Source organism: Saccopteryx bilineata, chromosome 1 (genome assembly GCF_036850765.1).
Source record: "Saccopteryx bilineata isolate mSacBil1 chromosome 1, mSacBil1_pri_phased_curated, whole genome shotgun sequence".
In the NCBI taxonomy this organism is placed as follows: domain Eukaryota; kingdom Metazoa; phylum Chordata; class Mammalia; order Chiroptera; family Emballonuridae; genus Saccopteryx; species Saccopteryx bilineata.
Window position 1 is genome coordinate 377,767,973 of NC_089490.1, and position 24,807 is coordinate 377,792,779.

A 24,807-nucleotide genomic window follows, 5' to 3' on the forward strand; every position below is an offset into this window, starting at 1 on the left:
CAAAAATGAATAAATATTTTTTTAACCATGGTTTTTGTTTTTTAAAAGATTTATTGATTTTAGAGAAAGGAGAGAGAGAGAGAGAGAAAGAGAAAGGGGGAAGAAAGGAGTGGGAAGCATCAACTCGTAGTTGCTTCCTGTATGTGCCTTGACCAGGGCTTCAAACTGGCAACTTCAGCATCCCAGGATGATGCTTTATCCACTGCGCTACCACAGGTCAGGCAAATAAAATCTTAAAAAAAAAAAAAAGAACAATAAAAGTTACACAAAACTAGATTATGTTATAAGAAAGAGTTTTAAAATATTAAAGAAAAATTATTAAATAATACTTGACAAAAACCAATAAAACTGTTATTAAGATATTTCCATATTGTTTCTTGATTGGCGTCCTCACAATTTTTTTCACCTATGGACGGAATGAACATTACTACAGGCGCTTAGAATACGCTGTTGCACAGATAAACTTTAAAATAGAGAAAGGAATGTGAATTTGTGATTTCCACATTGGGCAGCTGCCCAGGCGCCCACGATAGAAAGAACCATGATTACAAGTGCCATTTTAACAACCAATATGTCAAACTCAACAAAAAATATAGGTATCAGTTCTGCCAAACTGGGGCGAACCAGCTGAATCCCACTGTCTATGATCCCATGTTCAAGCTAGCAACCTCAGGGTTTTGAACCTGTGTTACTGTCCCAGGTTGAAGCTCTATCGACTGCGCCACCCCCCTGGTCAGGTGAATGATTTCAACAGGAAAAAAACTGAATTTTAGGGAGGGGAGAATGGGAGAGGGAAGGGGGGTGGGGAGGGGCACAAAGAAAACAAGATAGAAGGTGACGGAGGACAATCTGACTTTGGGTGGTGGGTATGCAACATAATTGAACGACAAGATAGCCTGGACTTGTTGTCTTTGAATATATGTATCCTGATTTATTGATGTCACCCCATTAAAAAAATAAAATTATTAAAAAAAAAAAACAACTGAATTTTATAATGAAATGGTTACTTGAATGTAGGTATGTATGTATATTTTCAATTTTTATTTACTGACTTTGGAGAGAGGAAAAAAGAAAGAGAGAGAGATAAGTTTGTTGCTCCACTTATTTATGCATTAATTGGTTGATCCTTGCATGTGTCCTGACCGGGATCAAACCTGCAATGTTGGCATACTGGGATGACACTCTAACTGAGCTACCCAGCCAAGGCTGAATGTTGGTATATTTATGTGATAAGAGTATGTAGACTATAGGGCCCTGGCCGGTTGGCTCAGTGGTAGAGCATCGGCCTAGCGTGCGGAGGACCCGGGTTCGATTCCCGGCCAGGGCACACAGGAGAAGCGCCCATTTGCTTCTCCACCCCTCCGCCGCGCTTTCCTCTCTTTCTCTCTCTTCCCCTCCTGCAGCCAAGGCTCCATTGGAGCAAAGATGGCCCGGGCGCTGGGGATGGCTCTGTGGCCTCTGCCTCAGGCGCTAGAGTGGCTCTGGTCGCAACATGGCGATGCCCAGGATGGGCAGAGCATCGCCCCCTGGTGGGCAGAGCATCGCCCCTGGTGGGCGTGCTGGGTGGATCCCGGTCGGGCGCATGCGGGAGTCTGTCTGACTGTCTCTCCCTGTTTCCAGCTTCAGAAAAATGAAAAGAAAAAAAAAAAAGAGTATGTAGACTATAAAAGATTTATGAAAGGTTTGTAATATGTTCTAGCATAAAAAATATGCACATACAAAATTTTACATACAGTAGGATCTGAAATACATACAACAAATGTATTGTTTTTAGAAAAAATAAAAATACCTCAAATGTTAATAGTCATTGCTTTCAGATTGTAGAATTTTTTAATGCATTTCTTTAATTTCAAATGTTCTCCAGTGTTTATTTCTATTTTAACCAATGAGGAGTAAACTTTGCTTTAAACATAACTCCTTTCCTCTCCCAACTTGGATTCACAATGCTGGACTTAGCTGTTGGCTGATAATGAAGAGCTGGAGAGTCTACCAAGTCACAATCTGTTCATTGCAGAGCCAGAACTAGAAACAAGTTCTCTCCTACCTTGAAGTCTTCATACTTCTTTTGTTTAGAGAGAGCAGGCTTTTGTTGGGGCTCTTCTGTCTGTACCTATTGGTATATCAAGGTTGCTGGCTTCTTCAGCTGACTCTGGAATATATGAGGCAAAAAGAGAACGCATTATTATTTCATTCCTGGGTCCCAAGGCCCCTGGCCAATTTGCCGTTTTTATTTTTTATTTTAGCTAGAGAGCGAGAGAGAGAGCAGACAGGGACAGACAGGAAGGAGAGAGATGAGAAGCATCAACACATAGTTGTTCATTGATTGCTTTCTCATATGTGCCTTGAATGGGGGGCTTCAGCCAAGCCAGTGACCCAACTGCCGGGTGGATCCTGGTCAGGGACATGCAGGAGTCTGACTGCCTCCTGTTTCCAACTTCAGAAAAATACAAAAAAAACAAAAAAAACCTTGGTTTTGTCCTGTTAATCTGTCTTATGTCATTTTAATTATTTAATCAGCCAGAACAACTAAGAGGGGAAAGGGAGAAATTTCCCCTTCCCCATAAGGACTCTCAAGTGCATTTTTAGTCAGCACAATGTTTCACCTTTCATCAAATAAAAAAATAGAAGCCTCGCCTAACCAGGTGGTGGCGCAGTGGGTAAAGTGTTGGAGTGGGACACGGAGGAAGGACCCAGGTTCAAAACCCCGAGGTCGCCAGCTTGAGCATGGGCTCATCTGGTTTAAGCAAGACTCACCAGCTTGAACCCAAGGTCGCTGACTTGAGCAAGGGGTCACTCACTCTGCTGTAGCCCCCCCCCCTGGTCAAGGGACATATGAGAAAGCAATCAATGAACAAGTAAGGTGCCGCAATGAAGAACGGATGCTTCTCATCTCTCTCCCTTCCTGTCTGTCTGTCCCTATCTGTCCCTCTCTCTGTCTCTGTTACAAAATAAACAAACAAATAAATAAAATAGAAGCCTCACTAATAATTTATTTTAGCAAATCCCAAATCAGGTTGCATCCTAAAATCATTTAGGGAACTTAGTTCCAAAGTGCAAAAGAGATTAAAATTTTTTTTCACAAATAGACACTCAGACCAATGGAACAGAATAGAAAGCTCAGAAATAAAACCACATATATATGGTCAAATAATTTTTGATGAAGGGGCCAACAACACACAATGGAGAAAAGAAAGCCTCTTCAACAAATGGTGCTGGGAAAATTGGAAAGCCACATGCAAAAGAATGAAACTCAACTGCAGCTTGTCCCCGTGTACTAAAATTAATTCAAAATGGATCAAAGACCTAAATATAAGACCTGAAACAATAAAGTACATAGAAGAAGACATAGGTACTAAACTCATGGACCTGGGTTTTAAAGAACATTTTATGAATTTGATTCCAAAGGCAAGAGAAGTGAAGGCAAAGATAAATGAATGGGACTACATCAGACTAAAAAGTTTTTGCTCAGCAAAACAAAATAAACAGACAGCCAACTAAATGGGAAATGTTATTTTCAAACAACAGCTCAGATAAGGGCCTAATATCGAAAATTTACAAAGAACTCATAAAACTCAACAACAAACAATCCAATAAAAAAATGGGAAGAGGACATGAACAGACACTTCTCTCAGGAAGAAATACAAATGGCCAACAGATGTATGAAAAGATGCTCATCTTCATTAGTTATTAGAGAAATGCAAATCAAAACTACAATGAGATACCACCTCACACCTGTTAGATTAGCTATTATCAACAAGACAGGTAATAGCAAGTGTTGGAGAGGCTGTGGAGAAAAAGGAACTCTCATTCACTGCTGGTGGGACTGTAAAGTAGTACAACCATTATGGAAGAAAGTATGGTGGTTCCTCAAAAAACTGAAAATAGAACTGTCTTATGACCCAGCAATCCCTCTACTGGGTAGGTATATACCCCCAAAACTCAGAAACATTGATACGTAAAGACACATGTAGCCCCATGTTCGTTGCAGCATTGTTCACAGTGGCCAAGACATGGAAACAACCAAAAAGCCCTTCAATAGAAGACTGGATAAAGAAGATGTGGCACATATACACTATGGAATACTACTCAGCCATAAGAAATGATGACATTGGATCATTTACAACAAAATGGTGGGAACTTGATAACATTATACGGAGTGAAATTAGTAAATCAGAAAAAAACAAGAACTACATGATTCCATACATTGGTGGGACATAAAAATGAGACTAAGAGACATGGACAAGAGTGTGGTGGTTACCAGGGGTGGGGGGAGGGAGGATACGGGAGGGAATGAGGGAGAGGGGAAGGGAAGGGGGAGGGGCACAAACAAAACTAGATAGAGGGTGACGGAGGACAATCTGACTCTGGGCAATGGGTGTGCAACATAATTGAATGACAAGATAAACTGGACATGTTTTCTTTGAATATATGTACCCTGATTTATTAATGTCACCCCATTAACATTAACAAAAATTTATTAAAAGAATTTTTTTTTGCCTGACCTGTGGTGGCGCAGTGGATAAAGCGTCGACCTGGAAATGCTGAGGTCGCCGGTTCAAAACCCTGGGCTTGCCTGGTTAAGGCACATATGGGAGTTGATGCTTCCAGACCCTCCCCCCTTCTCTCTCTCTGTCTTTTCTCTCTCTCTCTCTGTCTCTCCCTCAACTCTCTAAAATGAATAAATTAAAAAATTAAAACATTATTAAAAAATTTTTTTTTTCACATATCTCACTGGTAAGTATTAAATTATATACTCTTTGACCTTCCAAGCACCAATTTATAACTTCCAAGCACCAATTTAAACCACACCTGAAAAAGCAAAAGGAACTTAAAAACAAGGAAAAAAATCTGCATCAATTGGTAGGTACAATCCAAATAGTGAATTCACAAAATTCTTCTAAACAGAGTTGAATGAGACAAGATTGAAGAAAGACACCAGAGATGTTATTCAACAACTCTTCCAAAGAAAGCAAGATGTTGGTATTATCAACATAAGAAAACAGCCAAACATGTGAGCATTTTTATGAGTTTATTTGAGCCAAAATGACAATTGCCAGGAAACAAAATCTCAATGAATTGAAAAAATGCTTCAGAGAGACAGTTTTGCATCTTAGTTTGTATATTACAATCAAAGGAGGGGACATAAGGAGAGTTACATGAAATCCACTGATGGTAGATTAAGGGGGTGGAAGAAAGCAAAGCAGGGGAAATCTCTGGGATTAGATCAGTGATTCTCAAACTTTTTGAAGTCGGGGCGCATTTAAAATCCTACAAATAATTGTAGGTGTACTATATACAAATTTCTGAGAAATATGTTATAATAATTAAGTCAAATATTAAATAAAAAAATAATATCGTCCAAGTGTGCTTTTATGGTTATTAAACAAAATAAATATGACAAAATTAAATTTATTCTGACATTAAAAATCATTATTATGTTACATTTTTTGAGTTATGCTTTTTGGAATTCATAAAAAAGAGGGGTTAAAAAATTTAAAAATGACAAAAAAGTTATCTTTTTATATATATAGATACATTCTTAGTAAGATTTAGTAAATTCGGCAGGTCCCGGCACAAATGTGTTAAGTTTTTTCATTCTTGTGTTTATGAGAATCAGAAACCTGATGTGTCCTAGAGATTTCTTCAATGTCTGGGCATATATTTGAAAGGCAAACTCTTATTTCCTCGTCAATACATTGAAGAATTCCTCTCTTTTTATCTTAATTGTGTTGAGTGCAGAAAACCCCCCACCATACATATCATCTTAACTTTACACCAAACTAAGAATAGAAGAAACTTGCCTCCAGTCTTTCTGGGAAACATGGGGGGTAGTGTAAACAATCCAGCACCACAGCTTAACAGCCTTTTGCAACCTAATCAGGCAAGTGAGGTGGGGGGCTGGGCAGACTGTTAACTTACAGCCAATTCCCTACACCTCTGTCCCACAAAAATCTAAACTCCAAAAACCCTGTTGGGTTTTTGGTCCCCAACAGGCACATATTTCTCTGGAATACCATAGGGCACACCTGGAAATCTTCTAGGGCACACCAGTGAGCCCTGGCACAACTTTGAGAACCAATGAATTAGATAAAAAGTGAATATACTGCTCACAAAAATTAGGAGATATTTCAAAGTGACTATGAAATGATAAAATATTCCCTAATTTTTGTCAGCAGAACTAGGGGATATTTCTAAATGAATATAAAGCGATAAGATATCCCCTAATTTTTGTCAGCAGTGAAAGACATACTCCTTTTACATTGGTGGGTACAGGAGAGTTAACAACATTGACAGCACAGAGATGGTGTTCGGGAGAACAAGATTAACAGTGAGAGGTTCTGTGATCTGGCTCTCTGGCACAGTGAATGTGCCATAAGGACCTGGAAAAGTAACATGTCAAAGCAATGCTATTTTAGATGCCAAAACACAAGAGACAGGCTCACTTAAGGTAAAGATTGACCTCTGTCAAGGAAGCTACAGGCCTAGGATGTTACTAACTGCTGTGACGACCTGCTTTCTTTAAGTTATGAATTTTTATGTTGAGACCATCCCCTGTGGTTGCTTTTGGTCTCTGAGGTTTTAAGGCCCACCGACCAGGCATCCCTTGAGCTTGTCAGGTTTCATATGCGGTCCCTTGTTCATTCACACTTCCCCTTTTGGTCATAAGTCAATCTAAAAGGTGCATCTTTTTTTTTAAGTGAGAGGAGGGGAGGCAGAGACAGACTCTTGCATATGCCCCTACCAGGATCCACCTGGCAAGCCCACTTAGGGGACGATGCTCTGCCCATCTGGGGCCCTTGCTCCATTTTTTAGTGCCTGAGGTGGAGGCCAAGGAGCCATCCTCAGCACCCGGGGCCAACTGCCTCTAATCAAGCCATGCTGCAGGAGAGGAGGAGAAAAAAGAAAAACAGAGAAAGAGAAGCCAGAGGGGGAAGGGTGGAGAAGCAGATGGGCGCCTCTCCTGTGTGCCCTGACTGGGAATCGAACTCGGAACTTCCACATGCCAGGCCAAGGCTCTATCACTGAGTCCAATGGCCAGGGCTTGAAATATACATCTTGTTTGGATAATATCATCCCAAAGTGCTAAGGAAGGCTCATTCGTAGGAAGTCTTACTGTTGTCACTGCTCTTGCTGAAACAGTGGACCACTAGGGATAGAGCAAAACTGTAAACTTGGATAGAAGTCTAGGCCAAATTTTTCTCCAAGGGAAAGCAGATAAATGGGAGGCCATCAGGTCTCATGTTTTTTTCATTAAGAAAAAAACACCTGGATCATTTCTAATCTACCTGATACCATAATCCAACTTTTGCTGTCTCTAATTTTTCTGTATTTGGCATCCAGTATGACATTTACTTATAGTACACCATACACCTCTTTGGTTTTCACAATCTAACGATGAGATGGATTTCCAATTACTCTTGGTAATATTATTATTATTTTAATATGGCCCATCTACTTCCCATTGATAGCACTCACGTATCATTTATAAGAATAAGAAGAAGAATAACAATTGTGACAGACAGGGAGAGGGACAGATAGGAACAGACAGACAGGAAGGGAAAGGTGAGAAGCACCAATTCTTCACTGCGGCACCTCAATTCATCAATTGCTTTCTCATATGTGCCTTGACCAGGACGCTACAGCAGAGCAAGTGACCCCTTGCTCAAGCCAGTGACCTTGGGCTCAAGCTGGCAACCTTGGGCTTCAAAATCAACGACCTTTGGGCTCAAGCCAGTGACCCCCTGCTCAAGCTGGTGAACCTGCACTGAAGCCAGCGACTTTGGGGTTTCAAACCTGGGTCATATGCATCCCAGTCCGATGCCCTATCCACTGAGTCACCACCTGGTCAGGTTAGTATTATTTTTTTTTTGTATTTTTCTGAAGTAAGAAGTGAGGAGTTGGAGAAGACAGACTTCCACATGTGCCCAACTGGGATCCAGCCAGCATGCCCACCAGGGGGCGATGCTCTGCCCATCTGGGGTGTTGCTCTGTTGCAACCAGAGCCATTCTAGCGCATGAGGTGGAAACCATGGAGTCATCCTCAAAGCCTGGGCCAACTTTGCTCCAATGGAGCCTTGGCTGCGGGAGGAAAAGAGAGAGATAGAGAGGAAAGAGAGGAAGAAGGGTTGAGAAACAGATGGACATTTCTCCTGTGTGCTCTGGCCGGGAATCAAACCTGGGACTTTGACACGCCAAGCCAATGCTCTACCACTAAACCAGCTGGCCAGGGCTAGTATTATTATTATTTTTTATTTTTATTTTTAGTTAGAGACAGAGAGAGGAACAGATAGGGACAGACAGGAAGGGAGAGAGATGAGAAACATCAATTCTTCGTTGCGGCACCTTAGTTGTTCATTGATTGCTTTCTCATATGTGCCTTGATGGGGGAGGGATGAGGTGCGGGGGCTACAGCCCGAGCCAGTGACCCTGTGCTCAAGCCAGATGAGCCTGCAATCAAACCAGTGACTTTGGGGTTTCAAACCTGGGTCCTCTGTGTCCCAGTCTGACGCTCTATTTACTGAGCCACTGCCTGGTCAGGCAAGTGCCATTTATTATTAATATGATTCCTGCTAGTTATACAGTTGGGAAAAATAACTTTGCGGTTTAATCAGGGACAAGGCTGTAAGAACAAAATGGTGTAAATTACAATTACCTTCTAGCCTGACCAGGTGATGGCATAGTAGATAGAGTGTTGACCTGAGATAGTGAGGACCCAAGTTAAAATCCCAAGGTTGCTGGCTTGAACATGGGCTTCCAGCTTGAGTGTGGGGTCGCCATCTTGAACATGGGATCATAGACATGACCCCATGGTCTCTGGAATGAGCCGGAAGGTTGCTGGTTTGACCCCAAAGGTCACTGGCTTGAGGCCCAAGGTTGCTGGCTTGAGCCAGGAGTCACTGGCTCAGCTCTAGCACCCCTCCCATAAGGCAAGTATAAGAAAGCAATCAATGAACAACTAAAGTGCTGCAATATGAGCTCTTTCCCTTTCTATCTCTCTCTCTCTCTCTCTCTCTCCATCTCTCTTGCTGAAAAAAAAAAAAAAAAGGAAAGGATCTTGGCAGAATGCAACTATCAACCACTAATTCAGAGGAATAAAGATTGACAGAAAGAATAGGTCACAGACTTTGGAGGAGCCATTCAAATGGAACACCTTGCCCACATTTAATAGGCCCTTGAAAGCCACAGGAATTGGAAGGCCTCGGAGCAAACACACTCACACCAAACATAAGCCTGCAGGTGAACTGGTATTTCCCTTCCTAGAAGTGTGGTAGGCAGTTAGACAGACAGGAGCAGAGCAAGGAGGCAAGCCAGGTATAGAAACTCACCCAGGCAGAAAGCCCCAGGTGCCTAGCAACGAACAAAACTGGGAAATCAAGAACCTTGCCCCCAAGGGTGACCTTTCCTTCCCTGGCATGTTGCTAGTCATGGGGGTTAGACTCCCTTAGAGGGGGAATGAATAGGGAGCTGAAGAATACTCCTTAAGCCTTAAGCCCCCAGGATAATGAGGTTCTGACCTGCATCAAATACACCTAGGCCTTAGTTGTATTTCAGCTCCAGGTCCAGAAAAGCAGCAAAACCAGACAAGCAACGCCAGGGCTGACCTCAGGACCAGCTACATGAACTAATGACTCCCTCCTCTGGCATTGAATAATCCGTGGAGACCATGACCCTGAAATGACACATCTGTAAAGCTGATAAACATTCTATTAAAATCCACCCCTGGATCCTCCTCTAAAATTCCCCTTTAAAAACCCTTAAAAACTGGAGGACCCAGTGTGCACTCCCGCCCAGGAGCAGGCCCCTGCCTTTGCCCTCCTCTTCCCCCCTCGTACCCCTTTTGTTCCCCCCAGACACACTTTCCTTGCCTTTCTCTTTCTCCTACACTCCAAGGGCACTTCTTTTCCCAGTCTATAACTTGTTTCATGAGCCCATTTCTTCTACCACTCACTTCTTCTACCTCTGTGACCTTCCAAACAAACTTTCTCTTACAATTTGAGTCTTGACTCTGAATTCTTTCCTAGACAGAACTCAAAAACCGAGATGGCTGAACCAAGGTGCAGTCTGACGCCACCAGTATAACACCTGGTGCCGTTTTCACTGCTGCCAACAGAAGGAAGTCACAACAGGAAAGAATAAATAATGTCACACCTTGTATATAAATTAAAAGCTTAGAAAACGGAGGCTGGTAAAGAGATTTCACCAGATACAAAAAGAAACTCTCGAATGTTGGATTATAGACCTAGTCATGTAAATTTACACCAATAAACTCTTACTTAAAGATTGGAGAGAAGGTGCTCAACAACACAATGATGTATAACATGGAGATCCAAGGAGGATCCCATTCTCGTTTTTTAAACAAATATTGGAGGAGCCTATGGGACAATTCTGCAATAATAAATAAGAACCTTGCAGCAAGAAAGGAAGAGTTGCCCTGGCTGGTTGGCTCAGTGGTAGAGCGTCGGCCTGGCATGCAGGAGTCCCGGGTTCGATTCCTGGTCAGGGCACACAGGAGAAGCGCCCATCTGCTTCTCCACCCCTCCCCCTCTCCTTCCTCTCTGTCTCTCTCTTCCCCTCCCGCAGCCGAGGCTCCATTGGAGCAAAGATGGCCCGGGCGCTGGGGATGGCTCTATGGCCTCTGCCTCAGGCACTAGAATGGCTGAATGCAGCAGAGCGATGCCCCAGAGGGGCAGAACATCGACCCCTGGTGGGCATGCCTGGTGGATCCCGGTCGGGCGCATGCGGGAGTCTGTCTGACTGCCTCCCCGTTTCCAGCTTCGGAAAAATGAAAAAAAAAAAGAAAAAAGAAAGGAAGAGTCTACTTTTAATTCCTTAATTTATCAAATATTCATTGGGTACCTACTATGTCAATAATATTCTACACCCAATTCCAATGTGTATGGGAGGGTTTTCACACACCACTAAGAAAGCAATTCTTCAACATCAGCTGAGTATCCTATAATGCAATTCAATTCTGACACTATCTAACCAGAGATAGCATCATTTCTACAGGGTGAAGGCTTAGCCCCACAAGATTGCTCTCCACCACCACTTCAAATGCCAGTCACAGCGAAAGTTATCACCTGCGCTTCTACCAATGGGCTACAGATTGGAAGTTCCACAACACCCTCCTCGGGTTCCAGAGTAAGGATTTAGTCTCACAAGACTGCCCTCCACGTCATATGCCAATTGCAAGTAGTCAGTTAGCTACAATTTTGTCCAACTTGTCTTCAAATTGGAGGCCCCATCACCACTTCCTTGAGTTTGATTAATTTGCTAGAGCAGCTCACAGAACTCAGAGAAACATTTTACTTATAAGATTACTAGTTTATTATAAAAGTATATAATTCAGGAATGGTCAGATGGAAGAGATGCATAGGGCAAGGATGGTGCCTCTTCCAGGCAGAAGGCTTTCTCCAGGCTCACCACTGTCCTTAAATCTTCACATTTCCACCAGCCTTAAACCCTGTCCATTGGGGTTTTTATGGAGGCTTCATTACATAGGCAAGACTGATTAAATTATTGATCACCAGGGACAGATTCAACTGCTAGCACTTCTTCCCCCCACAGAAATCAGAGGGGAGGGGGAATGAAAGTGCCAACTCTTAATTTTTTGGTTGATTACCCTAGAAACCAACATCCCCCAGCTCTAGGGGCTTTTCAAAAAAGTCACCTTATTAACACAATAAAGATACCTCTGTTCCTCTCATCACTTAGGAAATTCTAAGGGTTTTAGGAGCTCTGTGCCAAATATGAGTGACAAGGAGAAAATTCTTAGATGTCTTAAATTAATTACAGCAGGCCAGAGCGTGGAGGGAAGGGCAGGAGAAGTTAATCAGTTAACAATTGCAAAGCAAGCAAAACAAACAAAAGGCTACTTACATTCCTGAGTGTACGTAGAAACCTGAATTAAATTCCAGGTGGCTATTTCCATGATTATCTAAAAAGAATAAGCCAGGTATCACAGAACACCAGGCATCTTTGCTTTTTGTTTACACATGAACTTTCTGGACTAATGCTCACAACGAATCCAAAGGAACAAACATTTCTTCCTTCCCATAGGCTCTGCACCTATCCCAGGACTAGCTCCACTTCAGCTTCTCCTGCTCCATTTACAGCCAATATAAATTCTTTCAAAACAACTCACATCTTTCTTGCCCAACTCCATGTATTAAAATTTTTTTTAGTTTATTGATTTGAGAGAGAGATAGAAAGGGAGAAGGAGGGACAGAGAGAGAGAAAGGAGGGAGAGATGGAGGGGAGGAGAGAGAGAAAAACATAAATTTGTTGTTCCATTTATTTATGCATTTATACATTGATTCTTGCACGTGCCCTAATGGGCAATGGAATCCAAAACCTTGGCGTATCGGGACAACACTCTAACCAACTGAGCTATCCAGCCAGGGCCAACAATAATTTTTTTTTTTTTGTATTTTTCCGAAGTTGGAAACGGGGAGGCAGTCAGACAGACTCCCACATGCGCCCGACCGGGATCCACCCGGCACGCCCACCAGGGGCGATGCTCTGCCCACCAGGGGGCGATGCTCTGCCCCTCTGGGGCGTCGCTCTGCAGCGACCAGAGCCACTCTAGCGCCTGGGGCAGAGGCCAAGGAGCCATCCCCAGCGCCCGGGCCATCTTTGCTCCAATGGAGCCTTGGCTGCGGGAGGGGAAGAGAGAGACAGAGAGGAAGGAGGGGAGAGGGGTGGAGAAGCAGATGGGCGCTTTTCCTATGTGCCCTGGCCGGGAATCAAACCCGGATCTCCCGCACGCCAGGCCGACGCTCCACCGCTGAGCCAACCAGCCAGGGCCTGTAATTTTTTTTTTATTTATTCTTTTTTTTTTTTAGAGAGGAGAGAGAGAGAGAGAGAGAGAGGAGAGACAGAGAGAGAGAAGGGGGGAGGAGCTGGAAGCATCAACTCCCATATGTGCCTTGACCAGGCAAGCCCAGGGTTTTGAACCGGCGACCTCTGCATTTCCAGGTCGACGCTTTATCCACTGCGCCACCACAGGTCAGGCCTGAACTGTATTTTTTTTTTTCTTTTTGCATTTTTCTGAAGCTGGAAACAGGGAGAGACAGTCAGACAGACTCCCGCATGCACCCGACCGGGATCCACCCGGCATGCCCACCAAGGGCGACGCTCTGCCCACCAGGGGGCGATGCTCTGCCCATCCTGGGCGTCGCCATGTTGCGACCAGAGCCACTCTAGCGCCTGGGGCAGAGGCCAAGGAGCCATCCCCAGCACCCGGGCCATCTTTGCTCCAATGGAGCCTCGGCAGCGGGAGGGGAAGAGAGAGACAGAGAGGAAGGCGCGGCGGAGGGGTGGAGAAGCAAATGGGCACTTCTCCTGTGTGCCCTGGCGGGGAATCGAACCCGGGTCCTCCGCACGCTAGGCCGACGCTCTACCGCTGAGCCAACCGGCCAGGGCTGAACTGTAATTTTTTTAAAAATATTTAAGTGGAAAAAAAAATGAGAGCAAGCCTTGTGTTTATTTAGAAAAACAGCATTGCACGCAGATTAAACAGCTGTACAGAAATGCTTAAAGTAGAAATGTGCCTGATGTTAAGAAATAGCAAGGATGTTAGTGTGGCTGGAATGAAACAATGGAAAGATAGAATGTGGGTAGCCTCTGCAAAGTTTAATCTGTGGCATATTTTGACTAGTGTTTTATGGACTATTCTAGCTGTATTGTTAAGAGACTGAAAAGAGGAAAGCAAGACCAATCGGGAAGCTACAGTAATCCAGGTTAAGAGATGACAGTGAGCTCTAGCCCGATAGCTTCACTGGTTTGAGCATTGTTCCAAAGTGCAAAAGTCTCCAGTTCAATCCCTGGTCAGGGCACAGACAGGAACAGATCAATGTTTCTCTTTCTCTCTCTCTCTCCTCCCCTCATCTCTCTCTAAAATCAATAAAATAAACATTAAAAAAAAAAAAAAAAGACGACAGTGATTCAGGCCAGAATATCAAGAATGAAGGTAATGGTACAAGGTCAGATTCTAGATATATTTTAAAAATAGAGTCAATGTGGCCTGGCTGGATAGCTCAGTTAGTAAGAGCATCATCCCGGTATACCGAGGTTGCAAGTTTGATCCCCATTCAGGGCACATACAGGAATAGATCAATGTTTCTGTCTCTGTCTCTCCCTTCCTCTCTCTAAAATCAATAAATAAATTAAAAAAAATAGAGCCAACAGGCCCTGGCCGGTTGGCTTGGCGGTAGAGCATCGGCCCGGCGTGCAGGAGTCCCGAGTTCAATTCCCGGCCAGGGCACACAGGAGAGGCGCCCATTTGCTTCTCCACTCCTGCCCCTCTCCTTCCTCTCTGTCTCTCTCTTCCCCTCCTGCAGCGAGGCTCCATTGGAGCAAAGATGGCCCGGGCACTGGGGATGGCTCTGTGGCCTCTGCCTCAGGTGCTAGAGTGGCCCTGGACTCTACAGAGCGATGCCCCAGAGGGGCAGGGCATCGCCCCCTGGTGGGCATGCCGGGTAGATCCCGGTCGGGCACATGCGGGAGTCTGTCTGACTGCCTCCCCATTTCCAGCTTCGGAAAAATGAAAAAAAAAAAAAATAGAGCCAACAGATTTCCTCATAAATTAGGGGTAGGGCATGAGACAAAGACAGGAGTTAAGGATGATTTCAAGACTTTTGGCCCAAGCTATTAGAGATAGGGGTGCCGGCCCTGGCCGGTTGAGTCAGTGGTAGAGCGTAGGCCTGGCGTGCGGGGAGGACCCGGGTTCGATTCCCAGCCAGGGCACATAGGAGAAGCGCCCATTTGCTTCTCCACCCCCACCTCCTTTCTCTCTCTCTCTCTCTTCCCCTCCCGCAGCCGAGGCTCCATTGGAGCAAAGATGGCCCGGGTGCTGGGGATGGCTCCTTGGCCTCTGCCCCAGGCGCTAGAGTGGCTCTGGTCTCGGCAGAGCGACACCCCCCCCCCCGAGGGGCAGAGCATCGCCCCCTGGTGGGCAGAGCGTTGCCCCTGGTGGGCGTGCTGGGTGGATCCCGGTCAGGTGCATGCGGGAGTCTGTCTGTCTCTCCCCGTTTCCAGCTTCAGAAAAATAAAAAAAAAAAAAAAATTGAGATGGGGTGCCATTAAGTGAGCTGGAAAAAGTTTACGTGCAGTGGAAGATCAGAATTTTGGTTCTGGATATGTTAAGTTTGGGAGGCCCACTGAATATCCAAGTGGAGATACAGTGTTGGCAACAGGATAAATGAGGCTCTCATGTTTTAATGAAATATTTGAAGTACAGATATAATTTTGGGAGTCCTTAGGTAGCTTTTAAAAATGAGACTGGATAAAGAAATGAATAAATAGAGAAGAGGAAAAGGACTGAGCCCTGGGGTCATTTGGACCCTAGTAGGCAGGGAGAGGAGATAGTAGAGGAAAGAAGACTGAAGAACAACCAATGAGACAGAGAGATATTCAGCATCATGTTGTGGAAAGCAAGTACTCAGCTTTGTATTTTGTGACTATCAGAAAATACTATTCTTGACTGGATGTTAACTTGGGTAATATATGAACAGCAACTTCAATTCTTCTTTAATAGAAAATTTAAATGTTTATATATTTGAAAAACTTTATACCATTAAATATTCAATGGTAACTTTTTAGACTTTGCACATGTTACTTCAGAAGAAAATAAAGCTATATCCACTTTGTGGGGGGAATGAAACTCCCATTTGTAAAATAGAAAACTGTCACCATAAGCCAAATTCTTGGGACCTCAATAAAATTATGACAACAAAGGTTATAGTTTATCATTTTTAAATTTTTTATTTATTGATTTTAGCAAGAAAAGAAGAGAAAGAGAGACAGGAACATAGATCTATTCCTGTATGTGCCCTGACCAGGGACTGAACCAGCAATCTCTGTGCTTTGAGACGATGCTCTAAACCAGGGGTCCCCAAACTTTTTACACAGGGGGCCAGTTCACTGTCCATCAGACCGTTGGAGGGCCGAACTATAAAAAAATACTATGAACAAATCCCTATGCATACTGCACATATTTTATTTTAAAGTAAAAAAACAAAACGGGAACAAATACAATATTTAAAATAAAGAACAAGTAAATTTAAATCAACAAACTGACCAGTATTTCAGTGGGAACTATGCTCCTCTCACTGACCACCAATGAAAGAGGTGCCCCTTCCAGAAGTGTGGCGGGGGCTAGATAAATGGCCTCGGGGCCGCATGCGGCCCGGGGACCCCTGCTCTAAACCAACTGAGCTATCTGGTCAGGGGAGTTTATCTTTATTAGCTTACCAGCTCAAAATAGTCATACGACTTTACTACAGACATTGAGTTCTAAATGTTCGTCATGATATATATTAGTTTTTAACTAACTGAAACTTGTACAGAATGAAAGAGTAAAACAACCATTTAACATTTCACAACTCCATGAAAAAGGGTCATTGTTGACTTGTGGTTTATATAAAGAACAAAGGAGGTACATTGTGAATAACTGGAATATTTTTACAAAACACTTATGGCAAACATAATTTATTCTAATTCTTTCATAACACCCATAGACTTCAACTCATATAAAAACTTTGAAAGTCTTACATTTGAGCCCTGGTTGGATAGATCAGTTAGTTAGAGTCTTGTCTTGAAGCACAGAGGTTTCTGGTTCAATCCCTGGTCAGTGCACATACAGGAGCAGGTCTATGTTCTGTCTCTTTCTTTCTCTCTCTCTCCCTTCCTCTCTTGCTAAAATCAGTAAATAAAAAAAAAAAAAGTCCTATATTTGATATCACATAAAGAACAATTCATTATTAATACTAATTTATTCCTTGGTTTCCTATGATTTAAATATACAAGTAAAATTGTACAGAAGATCATATTAAAAATGTTATGCTTTTGGCCCAGGCTGGTGGCTCAGTGGATAGTGTTGGCCCAGCGTATGGATGTCCTGGGTTAAATTCCCAGTCAGGGCACACATGAGAAGCAACCATCTGCTTCTCTCCTCCTTCCTCTCCCCTTTTTCTCCCTCTTCTTCTCCCACAGCAAGAGGCTCAATTGGCCCTGGGCACTGAGGATCGCTTGGTTGGTCTGAGTACATCAACCTCAGGCACTACATACAAATAGCTTGGTACTCAAGCATTTGCCCCAGATGGGGTTGCCAGGTGGATCCCAGTCAGAGCACATGCAGGATTCTGACTCATTATCTCCCCTCCTCTCACCTAAAAAAAAAAGTCTTTTTAAAAAGATTCAGGGCATACCATTACATCAAGTGTACTATGAATACAGAAAAGTATATATTTGGGCCTGACCTGTGGTGGCGCAGTGGATAAAGCCTCGCTCGACCTGGAAATGCTGAGGTTGCCGGTTCAAAACCCTGGGCTTGCCCAGTCAAGGCACATATGGGAGTTGAACCTTCCTGCTCCTCCCCCTTCTCTCCCCCTCTCTCTCTCTCTCTCTCTCTCTCCTCTAAAATGAATAAATAAATAAAAATAATTAAAAAAAAAAGAAAAGTATATATTTGGAATGTAATTTTCCCTTGATACTTACTACAATTGAAATATTTTAGTTTTTCAGGCATTCACAAAAATTGTTGACAGCCTTCTATGAACCAACTGCTGAACTAAGGGTGTAGGATACAGTAGTAAAAAGACAAAAAGTTCTGCTGTCTTAGAACTTAAATTCTAAAATAAAAAGTCCTACCAGGCAAAAAAAACTTTATGACATACATTTCTCAAAATGCAGTTAACTGCCTGGCCTGTGGTGGCGCAGTGGATAAACCTTCAGCCTGGAGTGCCAAGGTTGCCGGTTCGAAACCCTGGGCTGCCCTGGCCAAGGCACATACAACAAGTGAGCAATGAACAACTAACATGAAGCACCTATGAGTTGATACTTCCCAATCCATGCTCCCCTTTCTCTCCTATCTCTGTAAAATCAATAAATAAAGTATTTTTTTTTAAATGCAGTTAACTTGCCCTGGCCGGTTTGCTCAGTGGTAGAGCGTTGGCCTGGCATGCAGAGGTCCTGGGTTCGATTCCCGGCCAGGGCACACAGGAGAAGCGCCCATCTGCTTCTCCACCCCTCCCCCTCTCCTTCCTCTCTGTCTCTCTCTTCCCCTCCCGCAGCCGAGGCTCCATTGGAGCAGAGATGGCCCGGGCGCTGGGGATGGCTCCTTGGCCTCTGCCCCAGGCGCTAGAGTGGCTCTGGTCTCAGCAGAGTGACGCCCCTGGTGGGCAGAGCATCGCCCCCTGGTGGGCAGAGCATCGCCCCTGGTGGGCGTGCTGGGTGGATCCCGGTTGGGTGCATGCGGGAGTCTGTCTGACTGTCTCTCCCTGTTTCCAGCTTCGGAAAAATACAAAAAAAAAAAAAAAATGCAGTTAAATGACATTCTGCATTACAATTTAATTATCAGTGGTACATGTTTAAAATGATAAAGATTTGGCCCTGGCCAGGTGGCTCAGTAGATAGAGCATTGTCCCAGTGTGCCAAGGTCACGTGTTCGATCCGTGGTCAGGGTACATATGAAAAGCAACCAATGGGTGCACAACTAAATGGAATAACTGGGTGGAACAGTTGGTCTTCCTTCATCCCTCCCTCCCTCCCTCCCTCCCTCCCTCCCTTCCTTCCTTCCCTCCCTCCTTCCCTACCTCCCTCCCTTCTTCCCTCCTTCCCCCCTTCCCCCCTTCCCCCCTCCCTCCCTCCCTCCTTCCTTTCTCTCTTTCTCTCTTTCTCTTTCTCCCTTTTTCTTTTTCTCAAATCAGTGGAAAAAATTATTTTTTTAAATAATAAAAATTTGTGTATTTTACCACAATTTAAAAAAATGATGGAGATTCTCAGGTACACCACTGCGGAAACAGGAAAAAGTGGGATGGGAGACAGGAATCTGCATTTTTAAAAAGCAAATAATGGTAGAAGTCATCAGAAAAAAATTTTTTTTTAAATATTGCTCAATTCTTTATTTATTTTTATTCATTCATTTTAGAGAGGAGAGAGAGAGAGAGAGAGAGAGAGAGAGAGAGAGAGAGAGAGAGAAAGGGGGGAGGAGGAAAAAACATCAACTCCCATATGTGCCTTGACCAGACAAGTGTAGGGTCTCGAACTGGCGACCTCAGCATTCCAGGTCAATACTTTATCCACTGCGCCACCACAGGTCAGGCAGGAAAAATATTTTTTAGAATGTAATTTTTAGAGTATATTTGAAGTCTTATTTAAAGGTGTAATTTATATATTTGTTTTAAAAAAATTTTTTGAGAGCATGGGAGAGGGAGAGGGAGAGAGAGAAGCATCTACTCAGTTGTGCATTGATTGCTTCTCGTACGTGCCTTGACCAGAGATCAGACCAGCGACCTCAGGCTCAAGCTGAGCCAGCAACACCTTGCTCAAGCTGGTGGCCTCAGTGTTCTGGGTAGATGCTCTATCTACTCTGCTACCAGCCGACCAGTCAGGCTATTTGAAGTCTTCATAGACCCAGAGTCTTTCGTAGCCTCTATAGGCCATTTATAAGGACATGAAAATTGAAATTTTTTCCTTCTAAATTATGTGCAGATGGAGTCCAACCAGCTGAAATGCACTCATTTGAACTACCATTAATCTGTACCAAATAATATAAGCTACTTCTAGGAAGAATCTTTTTAAAGGACAGAAGAGGATTTTTCAGCATGGTATATATTTGATCTTTTAAGACTTTGAAATAGCGTAAATAAAAAAACAAATTTTTAAAAGATATTTAGAGAAATTATAAACTCCCCCCCCTATAATATCCAATCATTTTAAAAGGTCAGCCTCAAGTGTGTCTCATATCAAGGCTTCCTTTGTTCCCCAGATACGTTCATCATGCAATGTACCAGGGGTGGGAAACCTATGGCTTGTGAGCCAGATGTGGCTCTTTTGATGGCTGCATCTGGCTCGCAGACAAATCTTTAATTAAAAAAAAAAAAAACGTTAAAAATATAAAACAGGCCTGACCTGTGGTGGCGCAGTGGGATAAAGCGTTGACCTGGAACACTGAGGTTGCCAGTTCGAAACCTGGTCAAGGCACATATGGGAGTTGATGCTTCCTGCTCCTCCCCCTTCTCTCTCTCTAAAAATCAATAAATAAATAAAAATATATATATATATAAAACATTCTCATGTATTACAATTCATTCATTTCCTACCACTCATGTTCATGGTTGTGGATGGCTGGAGCCAATCACAGCTGTCCTCCTGGAAAACACCAAATTTTTATTGGATAATGCGTAAGGTACATGGGTCGTTGTATGGCTCTCACGGAATTACATTTTATTTTATTTATTTATTTTTAATTTTTATTTTATTTATTCATTTTAGAGAGGAGAGAGAGAGGGAGGGAGATAAAGGAGAGAGAGACAGGGGGGAGGAGATGGAAGCATCAACTCCCATATGTGCCTTGACCAGGCAAGCCCAGGGTTTCGAACCGGCGACCTCAGAATTTCCAGGTCGATGCTTTATCCACTGCGCCACCACAGGTCAGGCTCCGGAATTACATTTTAAAATATGTGGCGTTCATGGCTCTCTCAGACAAAAAGGTTCCGACCCCTGCAATGTACTATTGCTCAAATTTTCTTAAATGAAGGACAATCTTGTACTCCATTAAAAATTAAGATTGAAATAAAAAGAGCCCTGGGACCAGTGAAGTCTGTAAAATCAATAAATAAAATTAAAAAATATATATATCCCACTAGTGAAGTCTGTAAAATCAATAAATAAAATTTAAAAAAAAAAAGAACCCTGGGAAAGGTAACTTACTACCCACTTCACATGAAATTTACCTATTGTGTATTAGATCCTTTCCAGAAAATGTTTGAATTCCTTTTTTATTCAGTGCCCACCTTCCCATTTTCTATACCACGTGGTCCCCACAAGAATGAGAATGAATATGAGAGGGATAAATTTTCTAAACACAAATAGTCTACTACAACAATTTTTGGTAGAATGAACCTTGGTTAAGATATGAGACTGAAATGTGATCAGCCAAAATTTGAAGTGGAAATTTAAAAATTATAATTTTGATGTTTTAATAGTGAAAAGATGGCAGATTACTACCTTAATAATAAAGTTTTAAGACTCCAGGAGATTTTTAATCATCATTGGTTTACACTGCTAGAGAAAGCAGAGGTGTTAGTTTTTGTTCATTTGTTAATTTAATTTAGGACTGCACATAAACTTTCTGTTCTATTTCCTACCTCTTGACTGGCTTACACAAATTTACATCAAATGAAGTTTTCCCATACGCTAAACATAATAATGACTTGTCACACTTATTAGAGATAACCAATAAAAGCGATTTTAAAGTACTCTTAGTGAAAAAAAAACCCTGCAAAATTACCATCTGGGTGCATGTTATGGTAGTTTTATAGTACCAGGAAAAAAGCTGCAGGCTATGAGGCAATACAGAGAGGACTGATCAGAAAGAGATGGGAGATATTTTCTTTTATGTCATAAACTAATTGTAATACTTGCTAGAGATGAGAAAATTTTTTATGAATTTCTTTTTTCTTAACTTTTTATTTATTGATTTTAGCCAGAGAGGAAGGAGAGAGAGAGGGAAGGAACATCAATCTGTTCCTGTATATGTCCTGACCAGGAATCAAACCAGCAACTTCTGTGCTTTGGGTCAATGCTCTAACCAATGGAGTTATCTGACCAGGGCACAAGTTTCTTTTAACAGAGGTTCCTAATGATTCAACTTTAAAAAGTATGAAGCTCATGTTTTTATTTATTTATTTTCTTTTACAAGTGAGAAGAGGGGAAATAGAGAGACAGACACCCACAAGTGCCCCAACCATGATCTACCTGGCATCCCCCCTCTGGGGCTGATGTTCTGCCCACCTGGGGCCACACTGGCAACTGAGCTATTTTTAGTGCCTAAGGAAGAAGCTCCAAAGAGCCATCCTCAATGCCCCAGGCCAATGTTCTCGAATCAGTTGAGCCATGGTTGTGGGAGAGGAAGAGGGGGAAGGGAGAGGAGAAAGGAGGGAAACAAGCAGATGGTTGCTTCTCCTGTGTGCCCTGACTGGAAATCGAACCCAGGATATCCACACACCAGGCCAACTCTCCACCACTGAGCCAACCCACCAGGGCTGAGGCTGATGTCTTTTTTAAAGCTCTGTATTTTTATGAGGACAATCAAGATGTACTCTGTGCCCAACACTACAAATACTGAAAAAAATCTGAAAGGTTAAAATATGTTCCCTGCCCTGGACAATTCTCCAGTCTTGTTAAATAACCAAGATGTCTGTGCTGAAGTAATTACGTAGCATCTATCTATACAAGGGGGTAGGAGCCTACATAGTAAGATACTTGATAAGTGCCGTCAAAGTTCAGAGAAGAGATATTTCAGGGTAGCCCTGACCAGTTGTTCAACTGGTTAGAGCTTTGTCCACCATGACTGTGGGTTTGACCACTTGTCAGGGCACATACAAGAATCAACCAATGAATGTATAAATAAGTAGAACACGTCAATGTTTCTCTCTCCCCTTTCTTTCTTTTTCTTTCTTTCTTTCTTTCTTTTTTTTTCTGAAGCTGGGAACGGGGAGAGACAGTCAGACAGACTCCCGCATGCGCCCTACCGGGATCCACCCGGCACGCCCACCAGGGGCAAAGCTCTGCCCACCAGGGGGCGATGCTCTGCCCCTCCGGGGCGTCGCTCTGTTGTGAACAGAATCACTCTAGCGCCTGGGGCAGAGGCCAAGGAGCCATCCCCAGCGCCCGGGCCATCTTTGTTCCAATGGAGCCTCGGCTTGCGGGAGGGGAAGAGAAAGACAGAGAGGAAGGAGAGGGGGAGGGTGGAGAAACAGATGGGTGCTTCTCCTGTGTGCCCTGGCCGGGAATCGAACCCGGGACTTCTGCACGCCAGGCCGACGCTCTACCACTGAGCCAACTGGCCAGGGTCTCTCCTTTCTTCTCTCTTTAAAATCAATAAATTTAAAAAAAAATTTAAAAATCTACCAGAGTAATCTGGAAAAATACGTTTAGTGAAGAAGGTGGGATTGGAGTTAGGCCTTTGAGGTACATAGAATAGTGACTGGGTTGAGAAGAGAAACCACATTTCACGTGAGACAGATAACTATAACACAAGCTGGGAAAAATTTTTGTTTGTTTGTTTGTTTGTTTTTACAGAGACAGAGAGAGAGAGTCAGAGAGAGGGATAGATAGGGACAGACAGACAGGAACTGAGAGAGATGAGAAGCATCAATCATCAGTTTTTCATTGCAACACCTTAGTTGTTCATTGATTGCTTTCTCATATGTACCTTGACCATTGGCCTTCAGCAAACCGAGTAACCCCTTGCTTCAGCCAGTGACCTTGGGTCCAAGCTAGTGAGCTTTGCTCAAACCAGATGAGCCCACACTCAAGTTGGCGACCTCAGGGTCTCGAACCTGGATCCTCCGCATCCCAGTCCGACACTCTATCCACTGCCTGGTCAGGCAGTGGGAAAAATTTGATAGGTGATATACATTATTAAAATAGTGAAGTCACCAACCTTTTCAAAAGACCAAATATTGGTGTTTGTCAAGATCTGTTTTCAGAAACAGAATGAACTTTTTTCTCTCCCAACTAGTGAGGATGGAGTGTGTGTGTGTGTGTGTGTGTGTGTGTGTGTGTGTGTGTTCATTCATGCAGTTATGTAACATGGGACAGACTAAAGATAACAGGCCTATTGTGTGCTGGAAATTAGTCCTAAATTGTATTTTATCTCTGAGCAGTAACCAACAGAGAAATTACAAAATAAATTCTTTTAATGGAAGTGATGCCCGATTTTACAACCACCAGGGGGAGAGAGAACATTAAAAAAAGGGATAAGCCCTTAGCAATCTTCTACATTTTAGGAGTAGTAATTGCCCACCAAACTCAAGCTCCTAAGGTCACAGCTTCTTAGCATGTATTCTCTGAAATAACCACATGGAGAGCTTCTTCCAATGAGGTAAGTAATGAACTCCCACTTAAATACCATTCTAATTTATAACCAAGAAGACATTTATTATATGTACCAAAGGTTTAAAATAATTGCAAAATCCCGAAATTTCAAAAAAAAAAAAAAAGATGGACAAATATCTGGAAAATGAATTACTGGTCTCTTAGATCACTCACTCATCCCTTCAGGGGCACCCCAATAGTGAAACCCCTGAATTTCCTGGTTTCACCTCCCCATTAACAGCCCTCCCTCCACTTTTTCCTGGCCTTCACTCCCTTTCCACAGTAAACTTTGTCCTTAACTCACCTGACCCAGAGTTACTTTGGAGGCAGCACCCCTTTGCCTTGGGAGCCAGCCGTAAACCCAGCCGGATGCCCTCCTGATTGTGACCTCTAGACATTGCTCTCCTGGGCCAAAGATTTGTTCTTTATAGGTAGGGACATGTGAAAAACTAGATGCGTTTATCATCACGACATAATTTTAAGCACCTCTGTTCCAGAGCTGACTACTAAAATGCTTAACAGGAATTAGTTTCGTTTAATCTTCATTTTAAAAAAACAACAAACCCACGAAGCGGGTACTAATACTACCCCGCGTCACAGGTGAGGACACTGAGGCACAGAGCCGGGTCCCAGAGCTATCTACGACGGAACGTGGTTTGTGCCCAGCTCGTCTGAGCCTGCCGGGTGCGCGCTGAGCGGCGGTGAGATGCAGGCCGCGTGGGGGCCGGCGTCAGTCGCAGGGCCAGACACACCGAAAGACTTTCTACCTGGCCATCGATCGCGTCCGGAACCTCCCGCGCTGTCCTTGAAGGCGGGGTCCGTACCTTTTCCTCACGCGCAAGGTCCCGGGTTACTCACTGCCTCCGCAGGCACGTGACCCGCGGTGTGCGGCGCTCTGCGGCCGCGGCGGGGCGAGCCAGT

At 43.5% G+C, this 24,807-nt stretch overlaps 1 long non-coding RNA gene across 1 annotated transcript; it reads right to left on the reverse strand.

The window, feature by feature from the left end:
* On the reverse strand, positions 1–24,790 carry LOC136318633 (uncharacterized). The gene is made up of 3 exons (XR_010728102.1): positions 24,654–24,790; positions 2,045–2,149; positions 1–232 (listed from the first exon to the last, which is right to left on the reverse strand). It is a non-coding gene; the product is annotated as an uncharacterized lncRNA (long non-coding RNA).
* Between the last annotated feature and the right edge of the window lie 17 nt (positions 24,791–24,807).